We start from the raw sequence: 23,005 nt of genomic DNA on the forward strand, positions 1-23,005 counted from the left end.
ATATCTTGATCAAGCTTGGGATTCTACCGGCAAACTTCCTCTTAGGAAAAGACTCCCCAACCTATGAAAAACAATGTGCAGCTTGACGCCAGATTCCAGCACCGTCGACTTGACCGAATGGGTGGTAGCCCTCTTCTCTGTCCAACAATTCAAGCTATGGTGGGGTGAGTGGAAACAACACCTCTTCTACGCATCTCCCGCAACATATTGCAACGATCTAGACCCCGCCATTATTAATCCAAATGCAGAGGTACCAATCTTTTCAGCCGATTTGACACTGTATTCTTTGTGCTACAGGATTAGCACTGATTTCCCTCTTCTCTTGCAGTCTGAAAGCCAACCCCCTCCAACGCGCAGCCTTAGTGGAAGGACAATAGAGAATCGTCACCCGTACACTTCATTTCCAATCATCGGCTTTCACGCCCTGTCGATTGAAGCAGAAACTGAAGATATCTTCTTCAAAGAAAACAAGCCGCCGGGTGCGCGCCCGCATAGAATCGGCTGATCAATCGGCGACGCTGCCGGCCGAGTCTTCAGCTGTACCGACTATGCCGGTCACTCAGGAGGTCGACGCCCAAACAGCTATAGAAGCTAGATCGGCAGCTGCATCCTTGCTAGTAGAAGCTGTTCAGGTAACTTTATATGCTGCACACCTTTCTAAGTATACTATCAATGTTAAATTCCATTTCCTACTAGGCTGCGCAAATCCTCCCGGAGCAAACCATGCATGAATCGGCCAACCCTCAGGCAGAGACCGACACACCAGCAATCCTTTTAGCTGAGGTAAAGAATATTCACTTTATCCAAGTTTCCCAATATTTAGTCGAAACTGACCGATTTCTGGCGTAGACCACCCTGGACACATTGATCATACCTTTCCAGCAGCCATCAATTGTGCAGTTTACAGAGGTAAAATCACTGATACCCATTCTTAGATTCAATTACCCCTTCATACTTATAGAGACATCCTTCAGGAGGCTGGTCCAAGTACTACGCCAATCATTGCGGAGTCTTCTTCTGATGAACCAGCCATGCCGATTCCCGAGACGAGGACAACACTTCCACCAACGCAAACAGAAGAAATCCGCTTTAAGGAGGTAAAAACTTTTAACACCGTATTGATCGATTCTCTACTTCTGCCGGCTAAAGCACTCCCCCTCTTTTGCCTTTATAGGAACAAGACACACCCAACAACAGCCTCTTTTCATTCGCGGTTGGTATCTTCGATGATGAAGAGGTCGCCTCCCATCAGGTGGCTGTGGGTTCACTTCCGAATGAAATACGTGTCAAGCTCCAGAATATCCGAACCCTCCTTCAGGATGACATCGGTCGATTGGTAGAAGACGCTTCGCCGATTCGGCAGATCTTCAACAAAATAAAAGGCCGAGTCCCAGAAGACGCAGAAGAAGCTCTTGCACCCGCGGCATATATTGAATCGATGCGGATCCTGATGTTCAGAGCTCTGTGGCACATGGCTGATCGCACCAAGCTGGCAAAGGGATATGAAGAGGAAGAATCCTACAAGCACCGTGCCCAAGAGGTACCTCACCGAATCGGCGGCGCACTTGAGAATTCTCGCCCAGACATCGCAACATGCCGGAAGTCCCTGGATCGGCCAACGACGACCAAGGAGTATTAGACTCGGTAGACCAGATCCGCCAGCAGGCAATTGCAACAATTAATACTCTCCTTGGGTGAATGTATCAGACATTGAATCGTCCTTTGAATGCCTCTGTATAAACATTTAATGCCCTTTTGCCGTTGCCGTGTGAATTCGAACTTGAATGTTTCTCCTTCGTAGCTTTTTAGCCCAACGGTCATTTGCTTTGAATGGATACCTTTACTAACCTTTGTCCCTCATCTTTTCTTCCTATAAATATGAGGTCTCCATGTCTCTTCCAGCAGCACTCACATTTCATCCATTCTTCTACCCTCTGCTTAATCGCTCTTAGATTCCCAATCAGGCGCCAAGATGTCTTCCTCTTCCTCCGTCAATCAGGTATGAAATCACCCTTGCACTCCTTGATAGATTCTTGCTGATGACTGACTACCAACTGTTGTTTCAGCCAACCCGGCTTGGCCCTGGCCTCGAGCAGGCTATTGAAATCATGCACTCTGAGGAACCGCTGACGCAGGCGGATAAAGATTTGATCGAAGCCCACCGAGAATAACTTAAAGACCATCTTCCCGCCCACATCAAGAAGATTGCGGATCACATCAAAGCCAACAGCTCTAGGAATCCACCTCAACTGCCAATTGAAAGGAGCCACGAGTTACCCTACCAGATTATTCTTGAAGACGCCATGGTGGATATGGAGGAAAAGAGCACCTATCTCTTAATAGAACTAGGCCGGATCCAAAGAGAGATCAATACAAGTAAAGCCTAGGTGAAACGTAGTTAATCATGTTGTAACTTAATGGATGTATTGGTACTTTTGGTCTAAGGACGACTTGTACTATGTCGGCCATGTACCCAATCATCGTACCGAACAATAATCGGCCTATTTGATCGGAGGTTTCATCCTCAAGGCGATGCCCCCTTGCATCGGCTATATAAACACGAGTCAATAGGAATCGGCCATAACGACCCGACAACCCGACACGCTGTATCATTAGCTACGCGTCTACCCATATGCTGGGATAGTATCTTTTCAAATATCTCCCATTTAAGGCCCTTGTAAATTCCTCTCCTTCGATGGTCTCTAATGTATATGCATTTCCTGGCACATATCGACTGATTTTATACGGCCCTTCCCAAGTAGGCGACCACTTGTCATATTTGGGATCCTTAGACCCTATCGGCAGGACCAATTTCCATACCAAATCCCCTTGGGAGAACTGCTTGAGCTTGACCTTCTTGTCATACCACCTGGCAACTCTTTTCTTATTCTCTTCAATACTGATCAAGGCCCTCAATCGCTGACCCACCAAATCATCCAGCTACCCTTTCATGAGGAGAGAATAATCATTGGCTTTCAATTGATCTTGAAGTGACGTGCGTCTAGACCCAGTTCTCAATTTCCAAGGTAGCACCGCCTCATGTCCATACACTAATTGATAAGGAGAAAGCTTAGTAGTGCCATGGCAGGCCATCCTGTAGGCCCACAAAGACTCACTCAAAGTCGTGTGCCACCTTCTTGGTTGCTCCTCTATCTTCCTCTTGATAAACTTGATTATCCCTTTATTGGATGATTCAGCCTGACCATTAGCCTGAGCATAATACGGAAAAGAATTTAACAACTTAATTCCCATATTGGCGGTGAACTCCTCAAACTCTTCTGAAGTAAACATTGTTCCCTGATCAGTTGTAATGGCCTGAGGAATATTAACGATAGATAATGTGCTTCTTTACGAATTCAATCATGACGGCCGATGTCATGGTTTTCAGGGGACTGCCTCCACCCATTTGGTGAAGTAATCAGTAGCCACCAATATAAACTTGTGCCCTTTGCTTGATGGAGGATAAATCTGTCCGATGAGATCGATTCCCCAACCTCTAAAAGGCCACGGCTTAATTATTGGGTTCATAGCCGAAGCTAGTGCTCATTGCACGTTGACGAATCTCTGACAATCCTGACATCCCTTATAATATTTAAATAAATCTTCGAGAATTGTCGGCCAATAATAACCATTGTTTCAAATCATCCACTTCATCTTGTAGACCAATTGATGGGTCCCGCACACGCCTTCGTGAATTTCTCCCATCAGAATCTTTGCTTCTTCTAACCCAAGGCATTTGAGTAGCACCCCATCAATCATTTGGTAAAAGAAGTCATCTTCAAGTAGTACATATTTTGTAGCCTGAAAATGTACTCGCCGGTCAACTTTCTTGGACAGATCCTTTAAGTAATCGGCGATCTCCTTCCTCCAATTGTCGGCTGCAAGCTAGAGGGTCATGGCACCTTGAATCGCTGATACCCAGAAGCATGTTGGGCAAGCCTATTTGGCTTCTTCGTTGTAATCCCTAGGAATATTCTCAATAATTGCGAACTTGAACTCCTTTAGTAACTGGAGGCAATATTCGTAGTAAATCCTCAATATATCATCCTTGCATTCAGACTTCTCGTTTAATTGATCCACAATGAGCATGGAATCCCCAAAAATTTCCACCGCGTCGACCTTGACCTCCCTCAATAATTGAATCCCTTTTAGAACAGCTCGGTATTCCGCTTGATTATTAGTAGCAGATGCTTAAATTGGTAGAGAGAAATCATAACTTGCCCCCCGAGGTGATATGAGGATGATGCCGATTCCTGATCCGGCCCCACATGAAGACCCATCGAAATATAGTATCCACGGAGTTGGCTCGACAACGGCAATCCCTAGTCCGCAATGCTGGGCCACAAAATCGGCCATTACTTGACCCTTGATAGCTTTGGCCGATTCGTACCTTAGGCCAAACTCTGAGAGAGCCAGAATCAACTTTCCAATTCTTCCTTTCAAAATCGGTAGTGATAACATATACTTGACCACATCATCTTTGCACATAACTACGCACTCTGCCGATAACATGTAGTGCCTGAGTTTGGTATAAGAAAAATATAAACAAAGGCACAGCCGCTCCATTGGAGGATATCTGGTTTCGGTGTCCAGAAGTCTTCTGCTGATGTAATAGATTACTCTTTCTTTCCCCTCGAACTCCTGGACTAGCGCCGATCCAATAGCCCGTTCATCGGCCGATAGGTACAGTTTGAATGGCTTATTAGCCTGTGGATGGACCAATACTAGAGGTGAGATCAAGTATTGCTTGATGTTGTCCAATGCTTTCTGTTGTTCTACACCCCAGACAAATTCTTGATTGGGCTTCAATTTCAACAAAGGGGTGAAAGCCTGAATACGCCCAGACAAGTTAGATAGGAACCGTCGGATGAAGTTGACCTTGCCGATTAAGGACTGTAGCTTGGTCTTGTCTTGTGGGGCCACAACCTTGTTGATGGCGGCTATAATCTTCTGATTGATATCGATGCCGCGCTCGTGGACCATGAAACCTAGAAACTGGCCAGCCGAAACGCTAAAGGCACATTTGTTAGGATTCATTTTCAACCCATGCTTCCTAGTGCATTCCAACACTTTCCGCAAATCAGCCAGATGCTCTTGATGCCCCTTTGATTTGACCATGACATCATCAATGTAGATCTCAACTAGGACACCAATAATCTTATGGAATGTATAGTTCATGGCCCGTTGATATGTAGCTCCAGTATTTTTCAAACCGAAAGTCATCAGCACCCACTCGAATAAACCGAGATGGCCTAGACATCTGAAGGCCGTCTTTGAAATATCTTCTTCGGCCATTAATATTTGATTATACCCCGTATTACCATCCATAAAGCTGATGACTTTGTGTCCTGCGGCCGCATCTATTGAAACATCAACCGTCGGCATCAAATATCCATCCATCAGCGTAGCTTGATTAAGATTCCTGAAGTCAATGCACACGCGTAGCTTTTCATTTTTCTTATATACGAGCACAATATTGGAAATCCACTCGGCATAGCGACACTGTCGAATAAACCCTGCTTCAATCAATCTTGTAATCTCGACCTTTATATCAGGTAGAATTTTAGGGTTACACCATCGTGCAGGTTGATGATATGGCCGATACCTTGGTTTTATAGGCAACCGGTGTTCGACAATGGACCGGTCTAGACCAGGCATCTCATGATACTCCCAAGCAAAACAATCTTTAAAATTCCCTTAACAAACTTGTTAACTCACACTTATACTCGGGGTCTAACTTAGCACTAATATACGTTGGCCTCGGTTTGCTGCCGTCCCCAAGGTCCACCATCTCCAGCGAATCAGCCGACATAAACCCGTGCCTAAGCTTTCCATCTTCTCGGACGAACTAATCCATTTAATTTGATTCTTCAGAGTCGACTGCTTGGATCAGCTGTAGACCGAAATCGGACACCTTCAAGAAATCAGTGTCCCAAGTTCTACCAGATATGCATCTGATGTGTTCGCAGCTCCACTGTTGCGCGTCGACCGCGGTGATGCTATAGGCGGAATCGGCGGTGACTACTTCGATGGTATCGCCGACCCACTGGACGAGGCATTGGTGCATTGTAGATGGGATGCAGCAGTTCGCATGGATCCAATCCCGCCCGAGCAACATATTGTAGGACCCTTTGCCATTAATAACAAAGAAAGTGGTGGGTAGGGTCTTACTTCTGATGGTGAGGTCGACGCAGAGTGCCCCTGGGCCGGAGATATATTGCCTTCAAAATCCTTGAGCATCATGTCTGTCTTGGTTAGATCTTCTTGTCCTTTCCCAGTTTGCGAAACATAGCATACGGCATGATGTTCACAGCAGCGCCTCCATCCACTAGCATCTTAGCGACTGGTCATCCATTGACGTGTCCTTTAAGGAACAGGGCCTTGAGACGTTGGCATTTTTCATCTTCGGGTTTCTCAAAAGTGGCGGTCATTGGCTTCAAAGCCAACTGTGCCATATGTTCCTCTATCTCCGCCGCGTCGACTCGGTCGGAGGGAGCCATGAACTCCATCGGCAAGATAAACACCATGCTGACGTCAGCTGCCGAATCATGATCATTGTCTCCTTCATTGGTTTTTCTTCTAGGGCGCTAAACTCGAGACCTGTCCCTTTTCTTATCCACCGCTTGCCTTTGTTCTTCTTCTTGCTGCTCCCATTGGTGTAAATGTTGGACTCTCTGTTTCTGGGACTTAGTTAAACCATCTGGGCACCATCTTGGGTTTACTGGCTTGCTAGGCGATCTTGCACGCTCCCAGTCTAGCTCTCGCCCCAGGGGGTTCTCATCTAAGACTCTTGCATTGGCCATTTCCCCAAGTCGATCATGTGCGCTGGTCCTGCCCCCAGCTGATTACGCTGGTTAACTCTACCCCTAGCCGATTATGCTGGTTAACTCTGCCCCCCAGCCAATCATGCACTGAAACACTCCAATCTCCTTGCTCGTGCCTATTTTTGCTGATCAGCTCTGGTCCTCGATCCCTGGAGCGTGATCTTTTGAACGGACGGCTGGTACGATACTGACCGTTGCACTCAGGGCAGTTATCGGCCGACGGTAATCTGAGGTGATTCTCCCAGCAGTGAATAAAGAACGGGCACCTCCAGTGATTTTCGTGTCGGTGCATCATCTCCTCACAATGCCTTGTGTCCTCTCGTTGCCGCTGGTACTTGCTGAGTAAGTCTTGGGTGGTGACCGGTCGACGTGGTCTTTCTGGTCCTTCGCCTTCGATTTCCATCCATTTTTTCCCTTTGACATCTTCAGTCGAGGCCTGATTTCTAGGGTCCACGGCGCCACTCCGTCTGGCCGATTTTGACGTCAGCACCTTGGTTTGGAGCGTGTTTTTCCCACGTTGACCATGTTAGCAGGGAAGGGGTGCTGATCGATCTTCATCGGCTTTGCTGGCTTCACCGGGACTTCAAACTTGAGTCTTCATTGCTCAATGGTTGACTGTATTTGTTGACGGAAGATTTTGCACTCATTGGTATCATGAGATGTGGCATTGTGCCACTTGCAATATTTCATCTTTTTGAGCTGCTTGGCCGACGGAATCGTATGGTAAGATGAGAGTTTGATCTATCTCTCGTGAAGTAGCAAGTCAAAGATTTTGTCGACCTTGGACGTGTCGAAGCTAAATGTCTTCGGTTCCTTTTTGCCGAATGGGCACGATATTGGCTTTTTCCCTTTTACCCACTCTGCCAGGCCGACCTCTACTTGTTCTTCTAATTCGGACCCTTCCACATATGCCACCTTTTTCTGAAAGTTTCTTCATTGGTTGAAGGGGTGTATTTCCTGGCCGGATAGCCGATGAACGATTTGGCTCAAGCTTTCAAACTCCTGGGAGGTGTACTTCTCTTTGATGTGTGGCAGGAGTCCTTGGAAAGCGATATTGGCTAGCTAGGCGTCAGTCAAGACCAGGGTGTAGCACTTGTTCCTAACTTCCTTGAACCTCTGTATGTAGCTAGCCACTGACTCGTCGCTTCTTTGCTTGAGACTGGTTAGGTCTGAAAGTTTGATCTCGTGGACCCCCGCATAGAAGTACTTATGAAATTGCTTTTCCAAATCGGCCAAGGTAACAATGGAGTTGGGTGGCAGTGTAGTGAACCACTGGAAGGCTGATCCGGATAGGGATGATGAGAACAGGCGCACCCTCAGAGCATCTTGTGTAGCAGCCTCTCTACACTAGATGATGAATCTATTAACGTGCTCCACTGTCGATGTGTCATCCAGGCCTGAGAACTTGGTGAGGTTGGGGACTTTGTACCGATGAGGGAACGGCAACAGGTCGTAAGCAGGTGGGTACGGCGTCTTGTACGTGTAAGTATGTACTTTTGGTTTTAACCCAAACTGATCCTGAATTACCTCCGCTATCCACGCAGTCCAGTCCACCTACTGCTGATGCACAACCAGCTGAGGAATCAGCACGTGCTGTTGGACTTGCGGTACCACGATCATGTGATAGACTGGAGTGTGCTGCAGATCTTGTGGCTGGGCTGTCGGCTGAGGAGCCGATGGTTGCTGACATAGTGCATCTGTCGCCTCATCATATAATATCATTGGTGCCGCAGTTCTGAGTGATTCTGAAGTGCCTGCCCCCCTGCCGATTTCTAAAGTAGTCGGCTAGTATGGTGGGGCTATCGACCGAGAGGCTGATGGGAATGATTCCTGAACTGGAGATCTCCCGTAACTAGTGGATGGGTCTAGATCGGCAGGTGTCGCTATTGCTCCCCACGGTGCTGAGCTTGAAAATGGCGATTGTACCAGGGGAATTGGTGCAGGATAAAACGACGCTTGTGACTAATAGAGCATTGCACCGTTATATCCCAGGGGCATTGAAGTATTGTACCCTCCACTTTGCATCTGCATCGGCTGGAGAGCACAGTAAGATGTATTTGGCACCGTTGAGAAGCTCCTGATTGGTGCCATGATAGGCGGGGTGTAAGCTGGTCCCTGATACCCTTGAGCTGCGCCGTTGACCATGGAACTAACGACGGCGTTGTACACAGTGTTGGTCATCACCTTGGACTGATCGATCATAGCCTGATAAACAGACTGCTAGATCATCTCATACATCTTTCCTGAGTCCTTAGCGACGGTGATATGGTAGGGAGTTGGAAGAGGAGCTTTCTTGACAGTCTCCTCGCTTCTAGTATGACTAAAGGATTGAAGGCATGTCTTCCTGTATTCTTCTAAAGCTCTTGCCACTTCCTCCTTCTAGTCGTCCTTCAGATCTACTTCGGTGACTTTGATGACGTTATCTTCAGAGACCTCAGCAGCTTTGACATGTTGCATCTTGTTTCGGTCCCACCGAGTGTGCCAAAAGTGTGTTGGCGCTGAAAATTGGCCGATGACCCTCAGCGTCGGACACACGACCCGGGAGAATCTGCTTCACTCTTGTTTGGGTTATTATCCTGGTGCGGTTCGCGTGGCATGCCAGTCAATCTGACCTGTTGATTGACAAGGAAAGAAAAGTATTAAATTCCAGGGACTTCGATTGGCTAAAGTTCCGATCTGTCTTGAAAAGCGTATCAGCGAATCGGTCGATTTACTGTAGAGATGACAGGCTACTAGAGCAACCGATGATCACGTAGTGATTGTAAATAAACTACTAGAGCAATTTAAACAATGCTACAAATGCAACACTTGAAACAGATCTAATGGGCTATATGACAATAAATAAGAATAACAGTAATAAAGCCGACAGTTCGAATCTCAAGCAAGATAACTAGTGACAAAACTAGAGCAATAGATAAAACCTATAATTCTAGTTAATATCAATAATTGGTGAATAAATCTAAATGAAACAACAGCGATGCACCCAAAGTTAAAGCTTAGATATTACTCGATAAGCGGAACTTACAAATCGGCCGAAGATCGGGTCGATGCAGCCCTACCAACCCGTACGAACTCGTGAAAAGAAAAGGTTTTGGCGAAGTCGCCGACTTGAAAGTAATGTACGAAGGAAAAGTAGATTTGTTGTATTGATTGATGTTGTGTTTACAAGCCTCACGAGGTAGCTATTTATACCCTCTTACAACTAATTTCTTAACCAACTAGGATCTATCTCCAATTTTAAACGATAAAAAATATTCACAAACACAACTCGTATCGGAGTTGGTTACCATCTCCCCACGGGCTAATCTCCTTCTTCAGCTAATCTTCATCTTGGCCACACCGGTCAAGCCATCCTGACTTCCCAATCAGCCAGCCTCTACCAACTCCTTTTATCAGTCGGCCGAAACACTGTAACTTTAATCGGCCGATTCCCAACTGTAGCTTCTAGCTGCCGCACCAGCTGCATTTCTTATCCTTTGACGCCGATTCCAAACATGTGTCAAAATCCGGTGTCAACACCTACCCATGGAGATAGCTTGCAACTACCCGATCTCCTAAAGAAGATATATGTACTTAAGCAGCAAGGGCTGACAGGAGTCGGGGTAGCCTTTAGTTTTATGAAAAGGCGGATCCAACCCCTACAATTGCGGTGCACCTGGCGGTACGACTACTCCGGCCCCAATGATCCATCCCGGATGTCACCATATGACCTCTCCATGGATGAAGTCATAGCATGATTGAGGTGCTTGTTCAAACATGCATGCGAAATCCCCATGATCGTGTGAGAGTACTACACCGCCAACCCGCCAAGTAGTGTAAGTACTCGTGGCCACAGCCCCCGAATACTAATTTTTATAACTGTTGATGTGCTGAGTTGTCCTCTCATGCAGGAAAAGGTACATTTGTTCTGTTCCACACCTCCTCCTCCCGGATCAGATGGTTATGACGTCGCTCCACGCATGCACATGACTGCTAGTGTACAGAGGAGAGGAGTCAGAGGAGTTCACATCCTTCAGCAGCTTTGACTTCAAGGCTGCCGAAGAATTTGTAGTCAAGGCCTAGCCGTTTGACAAGGCTAGGCCCTCCTCCGGGTCATTGAAGTGTGCAGTTGATGATCTGAAGGCTAGGCTGGCGTCGCCACCGAAGAACAGGTGCACTGTCATCGTAAAGTGTGTAGCGAAGAAACCTCTGACCGCCGAGGATGTGACTCCGCCAGTAATCACCTTCATAGAAGGACAAAATCCTGAGGATCAAGTACTCGTAAGTGAATTTGTCATCACCAAGTCTACTAAATACGACACTGGTGGATTGCAGGTAGTCGGGGAGAACACTGAGGCGGAGCAAACGACTACAGAAGTCGTGCAGCAGCAACTGCCAGCGATCAAGGAGGTAATCGAAATTGATGATGATGAAGAACCTCCCGTTGCTAGGGTCAACCCCGTTAGCATGAAAACTACCCAAGAAGAGGAGACGGCAACCAAGGCTGGCGAGGATCCAGCTACAATCAAACAAGCCGCGCCGAAGAAGCCATCCCTCGCTATCAGGCCCATGCACTTGGCGGGGGAGCCCTCCTTCAAAATAAAGAGGTCCACAAGGTAAGTACTAGAAAGTCATTCGAGTACTAATTGTGACTTGATATTGCCTTGTAATATGTCTTTTGACACTTGTAATTTTCAGGAAATCCACCAGTGTAGAAAGTGGAGGCATGAGCTTGAAGTCTGTCACCGATGGCAGTAGCCACTCGGCTCAAGATCTCGTCTCGGTGCCTACAAGTTCACCGTCCGAGGAGCAGCCAGTGCTTGGAAGTAACTCCAGGTGTTGTATCCCTTGTTGCCGCACTAATGCACGATGTAATTTCATCACTAAATAATACTTTAGCGCTAGCCCCCGAGCTGCCAGTAGCCGAACCCGTAGCGGCGACTACCTCCGGTGTCGTTTCTACTTTTGTAGCCCTCGAGCCAGAGATAGTGTTGGGGATAGATCCCCAGTACCTGCAAGGAAGGAAGAAGTGTGGTAGAATCTGTTGGAGGTATGCCCTAGAGGCAATCATAGAGATGACGATATTCCATTTGTATCCATGATTTATATATTGTGTTCATTGAATATCCATTAAAGGCTACTTGAATTGATTTGCAATTATGTGAATTGTATGTGAAACTCTTTACTTGTATGGTTATTCTAAAGTTGTCCCTAGTCGGAGTTCATGTGAGGACACACATGAATATTAGACTAGCACATGTATTAGTTGATGACTATGTTTCACAAGTCATGGACATGGAGATGTTGAACTAATAATGTGGACACATGTGGAGACATGTGTTAGGACTGACCCAACACGAGTAGTAGTTCTCTCTTTAAACAACATATACGCTTTGTCCTTAGACCTGAGATTGTCGCATGTATTCTAGATGTGGATCGACCTACTTAGGGGCTATCAAACGCTACGCCGTAACAGGGTAGTTATAAAGGTAGCTTTCGGGTTTGTCAAGAAGCATGCTATGAGACATGGTCAATCAAGATGGGATTTGCCCCTCTCTGATTGAGAGTGATATCTCTGGGCCCCTCGAGTGATCGGATCCGAAAATGCATGGCCATGCTACGTACGGTTAAGAGTTAACCTACAAAGGGATTTCGAATCACAGGATCGAGAAAGAGCGGTCGGCTTGAAGCTAGACCAAATATCGTGAGGCAAAGGGAATAGCATGTATATTATGTTGTGATGGTTCGTCTGATATGATCTTCGTGTGCGTATAGGAGTTGGCACGTCTTGCTAGAGGCCGCTACCGACTATTGGGCCGAGTAGGAGTACTCGGGCCATGTCTATACGTATCCGAACCCATAGGGTCACACACTTAAGGGGCTGGAAGCCCAATTCGGATCTGATCCGAGTTGGATTAGGTTTAGGAGTACTAATGGGCCTTGGATCCAGAGGCCCATCAGGAACCTCTATAAATAGAGGGGTGGGGGCGCCCTAGGGTTTACACCTTTTTGACAAAACACACCTGCCGCGCCTCCCACGCCCTCGCCTGTTGCAACTCGCGGATCTAGCAGTCCAGCTTGCGACGCTTCCTCCCTGCACGTGTGGATACCTTGGAGGTGTTGCGCCTGCAGCACTTGGACGAGCCATCGACGAGCCGCCGACGAGCCGCGGCACCGGAGGCGATCTTGCTGCACGTGGACGATCTGCTGAGGAACTGCTGGACGTGACGTGATCGACTACGTACGACTACGTTGATCGACTACGTACGACTATGTGATCGTCTTCACTGCATCGACGCATATCTACATCTTCCGCACCAGTAGTGCGTCGAGTGGTAATCTCGTGATCCTTATACGACAGTTCTTCCTGGTTATACGCGGTAGAAATTTTGATTTACGCTAGTGTAGCCTACCTCGTATCCCAACAGAATCACCCTAATTAACCTGGCTAAAGTGTTCTCAACTTCGCCTCACATGCAAACCGACACTTTAATCAAGCCAATTTGGTAGTCTATCGGGTTATACCCGATAAACCACTTGTCTCGGATCGAAATGAAAAGAATCTCACATGAAGGCGAGTCTAGAGATTACAACATTCCAGTACTTAGTAGATAAATGCAAATTCAGTTATTACACAACAATTGTTCAAAAGTGCATAAAGTAAATTGTGCAGAGTTTAAGCAGGGGAAAAATGATGGCAACTAAACATCGAAGCAGAAACATCATGGCGAAGCCAACCATGATGTTAGTTACCACGATCCTCGTCGACTGAGGATGGGTCCCACTCGACCATCCAACCCGAAGGGTGCTGGGTCAGCCAAGTCACACTTTCAGCAAAAGCACTAACATCCAAGTTACTTGAAAGTAAAGCCACAAGCAAGGCTGAGTATACTAATACTCAACAAGACTTACCCATCAGGTGGTATCTAATATAATCCACCAACTTCTAGACATGCAAGGCTTTTTGGCTGAGGGTTTTGTTTTGCCAAAAGCATCTAAAGTAGATCATTACTTTCAAATTTTAGCATCAGGTTCTAGTTGATTATCCATTCTAGGTAAGCACCTATTCTAAGCAAGCATGTTGATCAAACATTTTATTCCAAGCATCATCATTTAAATAACCATTCTCTGTTCCACTTGTTACTCACTGCAGAAGTGGGTCAAGCAGTCTCAAACTGTGAGAGGCAAATGATTCAAATCGAGTTTCTTAACCTTGTAAGGTGAACCTAATCCTACAACATTGCATACCACAATAGGTCCACACATGTCAGCCGTCCTCATCAATTCCCAAGCACGTGGCCAGGGCCCACTTCCGTTGGATACAAGACCCCACGGTCCTGGAACATTGCCGTACCATGACTGCACTTGTACCCACATGATGCATCAGGGGAAACTCTGCTCCAGAGAGAGCGGGGAGTATGTCCATGTCCTGGTTCAATTAGGTACTAGGCTTCCCTATCCCATACTAGGTATGAGATTAGTACTTTCAAACACTTGATCACAACTCTAAACACATTTCAACCTTAGCACATTTGTCACTAGACAGACGAGGCGATCCACCAAATTAGAACCAAAGCCCAGCCCCTCCCCTCATCCTTATGGTTGCAGTAAAAGTAAGCAAGCAACTCCTATAACTCGCGAGTGACCGAAAATCACTCGACTTTTACCGATTCCCTATTTAGCATAGCAACTACACGACTTAACATACTAGTATTCAGCACATAGGTACCTAGGATCATGTAACTAAGGTTTCAAGCAACTCCTATGAACTTAAATGCACAAACATAAGTAGCATGGATATTGCATGAAATTTAAAATTAGGGTTATGCTCCGGGGCTTGTCTTCCTGTTCTAAGTTAGTGGGGAGCTCGCTTGAAGCTTGAGTGGGCTCTTGCTCGGCCTCGACGTGATCCAACTCGGTAGGTACTTCTTCGGTCACTGGGAGCAGCTCGTAAGTTTCGTCCGCAAGATTCGCTTCTACACGAGATGCATATGCAATATTCAAGTTTCATGATTTTTACAGCAAGAAGCATTCATAAGATTTTGTAGAGTATAAGTTTAACATGTGACCCACATCAAGATTTAAACAAAGTTCCTTGTGAATTAAAGTGTTTTATGATTTAATTTTTGGGTTGACTTTGATGGTGATTGCGTACACATATAAGGTTTTAGAAACTTAGATTTCATAAAGAAAGGGTGGGGTCACTTTAGGGTTCCTCAAAACTCATTTGGAAAGTTATCCTATTTCTGAATTTTTAAACAACTCAAACTATCATAATTTAAGTGTAACTACATGCATTTATTTGAGCAAAGTAAAACATGTAGCAACTAGAAGCTAGTATATTTCCTAGTGAGACAGAGGCATCAAGAACCTAACAAAGTGATCTTGCATTTTTATCTATTTCCTTCCATTTATAGAGAAATAACAAGATCACACATAGCATCGCAAGGTTTGCCTTAAACTAGTGTGTTCAACACCTAAACTAGGGTCACCAGATTCATATATAGAACAAGCATGACACAAGTGCTGTAACAGAGGTGGATATACATTTTTACCATTTTTGTGTGATTTATGGGGCATTTATGTGCTTAAACCCAAAATAAAAACCTAACGGAAAAACACAATAGTAACATGTCCAAAACTATTTTTTTGTAAAACTACTCATCACCAGGAGTCTAACAAAGTTAGTTTCACATTTTTAGCATTTTTCTACAATTTGCTATACATTTTCAAAGTTTTAGTCGATTTAAACAAAAATAAAAACATAAAAGAGAAAACACGTTTCACAAGAGGGTCCTTGAAAGTTTTGAACTATTACATACAAGTCCTAGCATTTAACACTAAGGACCCTGGGGTTTTTCAGGGGCTCGCAATGGAGTCCCTGGCCAGCCAGTGGCTTGCCGGTGGAATTCCCGGTGAGCGGCGGTGCTAAGGGGGAAGAGGATGGCTCGGGCGCGTCGAGGGGCTCACCTCTGGCCTGCGGAGTGTAGAAGTCATGGGAGGAGGGTCGCCAGAGATGGCAGTTCCACGGTGAGGTGCGGGCAGTGGAGGAGAAGGTTCTTCTCAAGCACCAACGAGGGCGGAGAAGGGTAGGCCGGGGCTCGGTAGGCTGCAGTGATGCTCTGGAGGGGCTGTGGTGGGCTCTGGAGGTGGTGACACAGCTCGGGAGGGGGAGCTCCATGGCGGGGTGCTCTGCTGGCTCATTGAGATTCTGGCGAAGGGGAAGAAGGCGACGGGGTTCACCGGTGATGGCCCTTGGGCTCCTTTTATAGGCGCGGGAGATTGCAGAGGAGATAAGGATGAGCGGGGGCGCTCGAGCTGCGGCTGGGGAACATGGGCGTGGTGAGGCATTAGCTCATAGAGTAGCGGTGGCGCCATTGGGCAGAGGCAGCGTGTGGCACGTGGGGTGATCACTGGGGGTTGGCCAGGAAGAATATGGACAGATTCTGCCCCTTTGCTTCGCGCGCTGAGTGGTGGAGGCGGCAAACTAGTCCAGTCCTGACACCAGTGGCATTGGCTAGCGGAAGGGCCAAGCGGAGGCCGCGTCATGGCGGCGGTGCACATGGGCACGGGTGGAGAAGCACGACAGCAACTGGGCAATGGAGATGTGCGGCAGGGGGGTCAGAATATGCGTGGGTGGGGGTTGGGCAAACGGTCGGGGCGAGTTGTCCTTTCACGGTCGGCGGTTGGCAGGAACAGTTGTGCTGGTGGGGCGGCGCCGTGTGGTGCGCCACGATGCGCCGTTCGTCATCACCATGATCGCGAGCACGTGGGCAGGCGCGTGGCGTGTGGGGCAGCAAGATTTGGGGAGATTTTGCACAAAATCTTTAAACCAAACTTGAAAAACTTCAAATCTAAAAGTTGTTGTGCACACTTCAAACTCCAACTCTTAGAAAGACATCAAGTCCAAATCTGGTTTAAATCTAGTTTACAAAGATTCATACCATGTAATCCTACTAGGACTCCTACCTTGTAACCGACTAGTAATCCCGCCCCTTAGTATATAAAGGAGGGCAGGGGTACCTAGATCGATAGGCGAAGACCTCAAAAAACCACAACAGAGAACAAAATCCTCAACACCAAATAACACCCAAGCACAAGGCGCAATATACAACACCCCAAACAGTACATAGGGTATTATGCTACTCTGGTGGTCCGAACCTGTATAAATCTGTGTCTCGTGTCCTTGCTTTTACCTTCAAATTTTAGGTCCATCGATCCCCTACCAACCAATCTACTACCTTGGGATACCTCTTAGTAGGTTGCTGGCTATAAAATACGGACATGTAGCACGCCAGGTAGGGTTGATCGTCGAGATCATCGGGCGAGCTTGAAGGACCCCATCATCAAAAACAATCTAGTCGAAGAAGCAAGTCACCAGGTCGGAGTTCTGAGTAGACAAATCTACGTCGAGACAGAATTGATGCGCTCCACGTTCCAATCAAAGACCGAGTCAGTTTCCACCACAGGCTGCTACATATGGCTTGTCGATCAAGTCATGCGCAGATTGAGGCAAATAATCAAGTCGCCGACGACTACTTCGACTACTCGTCTCGACTAGAAAACTAGTCGAGGACGGTCTACTTCGACTACTTGTCTCGACTAGAAAACTAGTCGAGGGCGGGCCTCAAACTGTCAAAAACTAGTCGGAATCAACTCTGACTAATCAACTTCATCAATAAATCATCATGGCTTCATCGACGACTGCCACGGCTTCGTCGACAATCGTCCACGAATCAAGCTAAGTCACTTTTTTAATTATTTTATATAAATTTTTTAGCTTGTTTTCCGCATGCAGGGCAATGCGCTGACTTTCTTATTTGTGTATGCCTCTCCACGGGAATTACCCTCTAGAGCTACACTTTGCCAATTATTCCTGGGGCATGTTGACCGACAGCCATGGGCTTGGTACATGGAATTATGGAGGCTATCGCCATGGGTTTGGTGCGCCGAGTTCCGTAAGCTCCACCACAGTCTTGGTACACTGAATTAGGAGGCTCTGCCATGAAGTTTGGTGCACTACGTCCTGGAGGCTCGTAGCGGCTACACCCTAAGGAGGCACAAATTCTATGCGTGACAACACACGCTCTTCTCACCAAAAGGCAGAAAAGTCTCAATGACTACTTTAAGCGCAATCGTGCTCTCTTTTTGTCACAATGCCGACTACTTATTTTAAATGTCTTCTCTTAGTGGTCACCAATATCCTTAAGCATAACACGCCTTAATTCGTGATAGCCTCAGATCTTCTATCATGCCAAAATGCTAGGACGATCTGCATAGCAGCAGTGCCAGTACGCATACACGAGACAAAGATCTCACATGCAGTGGTAATGGCTAAATAGGGACTGAGAGCCTAAATGTAATAGGCTAACTACTCAGGAGAAATATGGTCGAAACAAGAGCAAGACACACAACATTGACATTATATTCATCACTAAATAAATTTTAGTAGTTCCAAATTTTACAAATATTCTACATAATGTATGCACTTCTTTTTTCAGGTCAAGTTTCAGGGACGACTCTCCAGAATGCTCTGCGTACCTATAATGGCTCCACTAGCTCCCAGGCTCGGGGGCTAAGTGCCAATTACTACTCGGAATAAATCCAGTGGCTCAGCTAGCTTCCAAGCTTGAGGGCTAAAGCATCAATTACTACTCAAAATACCTCCGGTAGCTCCGCTAGCTCTCAAACTCGGGGGCTAAGCGCCAATAACTACTCGATGTGGCTCCTACGGCTCACCTGGCTCATAAGCTCAGGGGCTGGACGCCACAAAATAACTCGGATGATGACTTGCATGAAGACTAAAGCTCGCTAGACCCTCGGATTGATTAATTAATCATTCCAAGGCTCAGGGGCTGATAAGCTACACCCAACAGTTGATTTTTTCAAGATGAAAGAAGAAGATTCAATTATTGACCCTCAACCTGATTCTTAGATTCAACCTAAGGCTCGGGGGCTACTCCATATGGAGTGTGACTTTCGCCGCCTTCCATATCACATTCCAACAATGAAGATTACAAAATCAAGATGATTAAGGTCTTGAGCACACCATAGACTCATGGTAGCTTTCAGGAACTGTGAAGATTCAACCAGACAAAGTACTCAAAGAGCACCAAAACCACTTGGTGAGGATTTGAAAAGTACTCAATGCTGCTGCATTTGACTATGAAGTGCTTAGAAGCTTGTCGGGGATAGAGCCTCAGTACCTGCAAGGAAGGAAGAAGACGGACTCCTACTAGGATTCCTCTGTAATCCTACTAGGACTCATACCATGTGATCCTACTAGGACTCCTACCTTGTAACTGACTAGTAATCCCACCCCTTGAGTATATAAAGGAGGGCAGAGGTCCCTAGATTAGTAAGCAAAGACCGCATAGAACCACAATAGAGGACCAAATCCTCAACACCAAACAACACCCAAGCGCAGGGTGCAATATACAACACCCCAAATAGGATGTAGGGTATTATGCTACTCTGGCAGCCCAAACCTATATAAATTGGTATCTTGTGTCCTCGCTTTTACCTTTGAGTTCCAGTTTCAACGATCCCCCACCAACCAATCTACTACCTCGAGATACCCCTCGGTAGGTTACCGGGTATAAAACACTGATAGATGGGGACTGAAGCAGTGGAGGTGACTACTTCTAGCGTCATGGCTATGCTTGTAGTGTGGCGGATCCACCTCGGATTAGCATAATTAAGGCACGGTTAAGTCACCTAACATGCGACACTCGGCCTTAATCGTGCTAACTCGAGATGCCGTCGGATTTCATCCGATTTAACAACTTTGACAGGACCGAGTTTAGCAAAACCCACACGAAGGTGAGTGGTTCCAGAGAATACAATAAGTCCAACAGTAGATTACAAGTTGTTACACACTTTGTAAAAATCAGAGTTTAACAAGTTCTGAAGAAACAACAGAAGGTAAAAACAAGCGGAAGCTACTTCGTCGGGGTCGGACATCCTTGGTGAGGCCAGCCAGGACGTCAGTGATCCCTTTCATCGCCGTCCGAGGAGGGATCCCACTTGACCGTCCAACCCGGAGGGAGTTGGGGCGGCCAAGTGCCAACAGGAGCGGACTCAGGAGCTGCGGCTTCACCTGAAAAAAAAGAAAGCCACAGCAAGGCTAAGCTACTAAGCTCAACAAGACTTAACCGACCGGGAGTAAGCTACTCCACCACTTCTAGACATGCAAGGCTCTTTGGCTGAGGGGTTTATTTGCCAAAAGCACTATGTAGATCCTTATTTTCAAAGTTTTAGCTCAGATTCTAAGTTCATTAACCGGTCTAAGTTGGCAACTTTAAGCCACATAGATCCAACCAAAAGGTATATAAACATCATCAAGACCATGTCATCATCAGATTCCTTTATTACTCAGGGTAGCATAGCGATCAAGTAGTCTCAAACTGTGAGAGGCAGACGAATCGATTCGAGTTCTTTAACCATGCATGGTGAACCTAACCTCACGACATCCGCACACCACCGAGGTCGCTTCCTGTGTCTGACCACCAAAAGTTAACCAGAACCCTGCCCCGTCCATCGTCCTTATAGTGGTAACAGAAGAGAACAACCAACTCCTATACTCGCGAGTGACGAGAAATCACTCAACTTTTACCGAGCCCTACTTTAAGCATTGCCACTACTCGAACCCAACAGACTAGTATTCAGATCAAGGGAACTAAGTCACGCATCTATGGTTGCAAACAACTCCTATACGTAAATGCATAAACATGATGAAGAAGGCATGCGCAAGTTTGGGAAAACTGGGGTTCATGCTCCGGGGCTTGCCTTCAAGCGAGGAGGAAGGGAACGGGTCTTCTGCTTGGGCGGCTTCGGCTTCTGGAAGCGGGAGCTTGGCTACAGCTTGGTCTTCTAGTGCCGGGTACAGCTCGTAGACGCCGTTAGCGAGATTCAACTCTACACGAATGCAAATGCAGGAGTTAGCACTTTAGACGGTTATTTCAACAGCAACACTTACGAGTTTTAGCCCAGAAACTTTGTAGCAAGGCTACGGAAAAAGTGGGGAAGTTCACTTGAGTTGGAGGAGAGCAAGGTAAAAGGGTCGGATGGAAAGAAACTTATGATCTGACCCTTAGACTATAGGAATAGCCATGTTGGGGGTCCTCAGACTTAACGCAGAGAAGTCCCCGATTTTTATTACACATGTACCCTTGGGTCAAGGAAAAATATACAGCCAGGTCCTCGGGTGAGGCGGAAAAAGGGTCGGCAAAACGGACGGGGTCGAGCGAGATGGAGAAAGGGGTCGGACGAACGGACAGGGTCGACCGAGGTGAAAAAAGGGGTCGGGCGGACAGACAGGGTCGGCCGAGGCGGAAAGGGGTCAGATGAACAGAGAGGGTTGGGAGAGATGGAAAAGGGGTCGGGCGGACAGACAGGGTCGGCCGAGGCGGAAAAGGGGTCGGGCGGACAGACAGGGTCGGCCGAGGGCGGAAAGGAGGTCGGTAACTTACCTTTGGTTTAAGGGTGAAGCTCGGGGTCGGGAAAGAGCAGACTTGGGCGGAAGGATGGAAGCACTAAGACGTGGGCAGGCGACAATGTCCGGCGGTGCTCCGGCGGCGGCGGTGCTGCTTGTGGACAACAAGCAAGCTCTTGCGCAGCGCGGAGGAGCAAGCGGCTGGGTGGATTGGGAAGGGCGAGCGTGGAGCGGAGAGGAGAGTTCCTCAGGAACTTAGGTGGCAGCGCTTGAGCACGAAGCAGAGGAACGGCGGTAGGGCAGCAGTGGCGAAGGGGACTCCGGTGGGACTCTAGCATTCCCTTTTGTAGCTGCGCGGGAAGAGAGAGAGAGAGCTGGAGCAGCACGAAGACCGGGAAGGAGCGATGGAGTGCGCTGCCATGGCGGCGATTGAGCAGCGGGGTGGCGGAGCAGGACTTCGGGGAGGACACCTTCGGCCATTGGGCACCAGAGACAGGGTTGCGCAGGCGCGGTTTTGCCGATGGTTGAGATTTGGTGGAGGCTGGCGTTATCGTGCGGCGGATCTGACGGGTGTGACAGGAGGAACGGCGCTGTGAGTGAGGTTGCGCAGGTGAGAATATAGGCGGGCTGCAGTTGCACGGGCGAGCGCGAAGCAACAGTCTGTCGAGGCGCAGATCTAGCAAGGCGGAAAAGGAGCTATCGCGGCCGGGGTCGGGGTTGGCGGAGGAGGAATCGTCGCGTAGCGCTTCTGGGGCGGCGCGACTGTGGATAGGCGGTGGAAAAGCCGGGAGGCATCGGGCCTTGCAGCCGGGGGTCCGGCGAGGTGATGATGGGCACAAGCCGCGAGGCGCTGCAGAAAGGGTTGCAGAGGGCTTCCGCTGCGATTGGGGAAGGGGGCGCGGGAATCCATCCGGTCGCGGCCGGCGATGGTGCGGAGCGGCGGGGGTCGGAGGAATTGAGCCACGCGGTGGAGAAGCTCTGAAGCGGGCATGCCACTCGAGTGCATCTGTACCAGGAGATCAGGGAAAGATTTTGTGGGTCCACCGGTCAGTCTCGGTTGGTCCACTGCTCAGATTGAAAAGAGACATTGTTGGGAATACTTCGAAGGATCCGGCGGGATGGGTTGGGGTCGGCAGGGGTTGGAGCTGGGAACCAGCGAAGAGGGGTCGGATTCTCAGGGGTCGGGATCGGACTGGAGGTTGAGCACTTAAACTCGAAAAAGCTGAGATAGGGGGATTAGGGACTTGGATTAAGATTAACTCGAGAGATTTGGGGTCGGTCGTCACATGTAGACCCCGACCTAGAAGCGGAGGCTGAAGCTATTGGAGTCCTTCAAGTGTTGGGCTCCGTCCCACCTGCAGAGGTGGGGTCTGTCATCTAGCTGTGCCATGGCCTCCACCCTACCTTTTGAAGTGGGTCCATCGGCTAGCCATGCCTTTGGGTTTGCTCGAAGATCACGAAGAACCATGGATAGCTTCAGGGGTGAACTTGGAAGATATCTAGCTCATTGTGGACCCACTGCTCACCATAGATCAAGAGGCCACGATGATGGAAATGTAACACCGTGTAGGCGAATATGCAGTGGTAAGCTTCCTTCTAATTTGTTCATAACTTGACATTGGTACCCGTTCCTTACACAAGTACTTTCTTTGTTTTGCAGGATTTTATCAAGCGCTCTTGCCGAAAATTGGAGATGCTCCAAGGCTATGGCCACACCATCATGCGAGCTCAGCCACTTGAGTGAGAACTTGCCAAGGACTAGGAGTAC

This window comes from Setaria italica, chromosome III, assembly GCF_000263155.2.
Source record: "Setaria italica strain Yugu1 chromosome III, Setaria_italica_v2.0, whole genome shotgun sequence".
Classification (NCBI taxonomy): Eukaryota; Viridiplantae; Streptophyta; class Magnoliopsida; order Poales; family Poaceae; genus Setaria; species Setaria italica.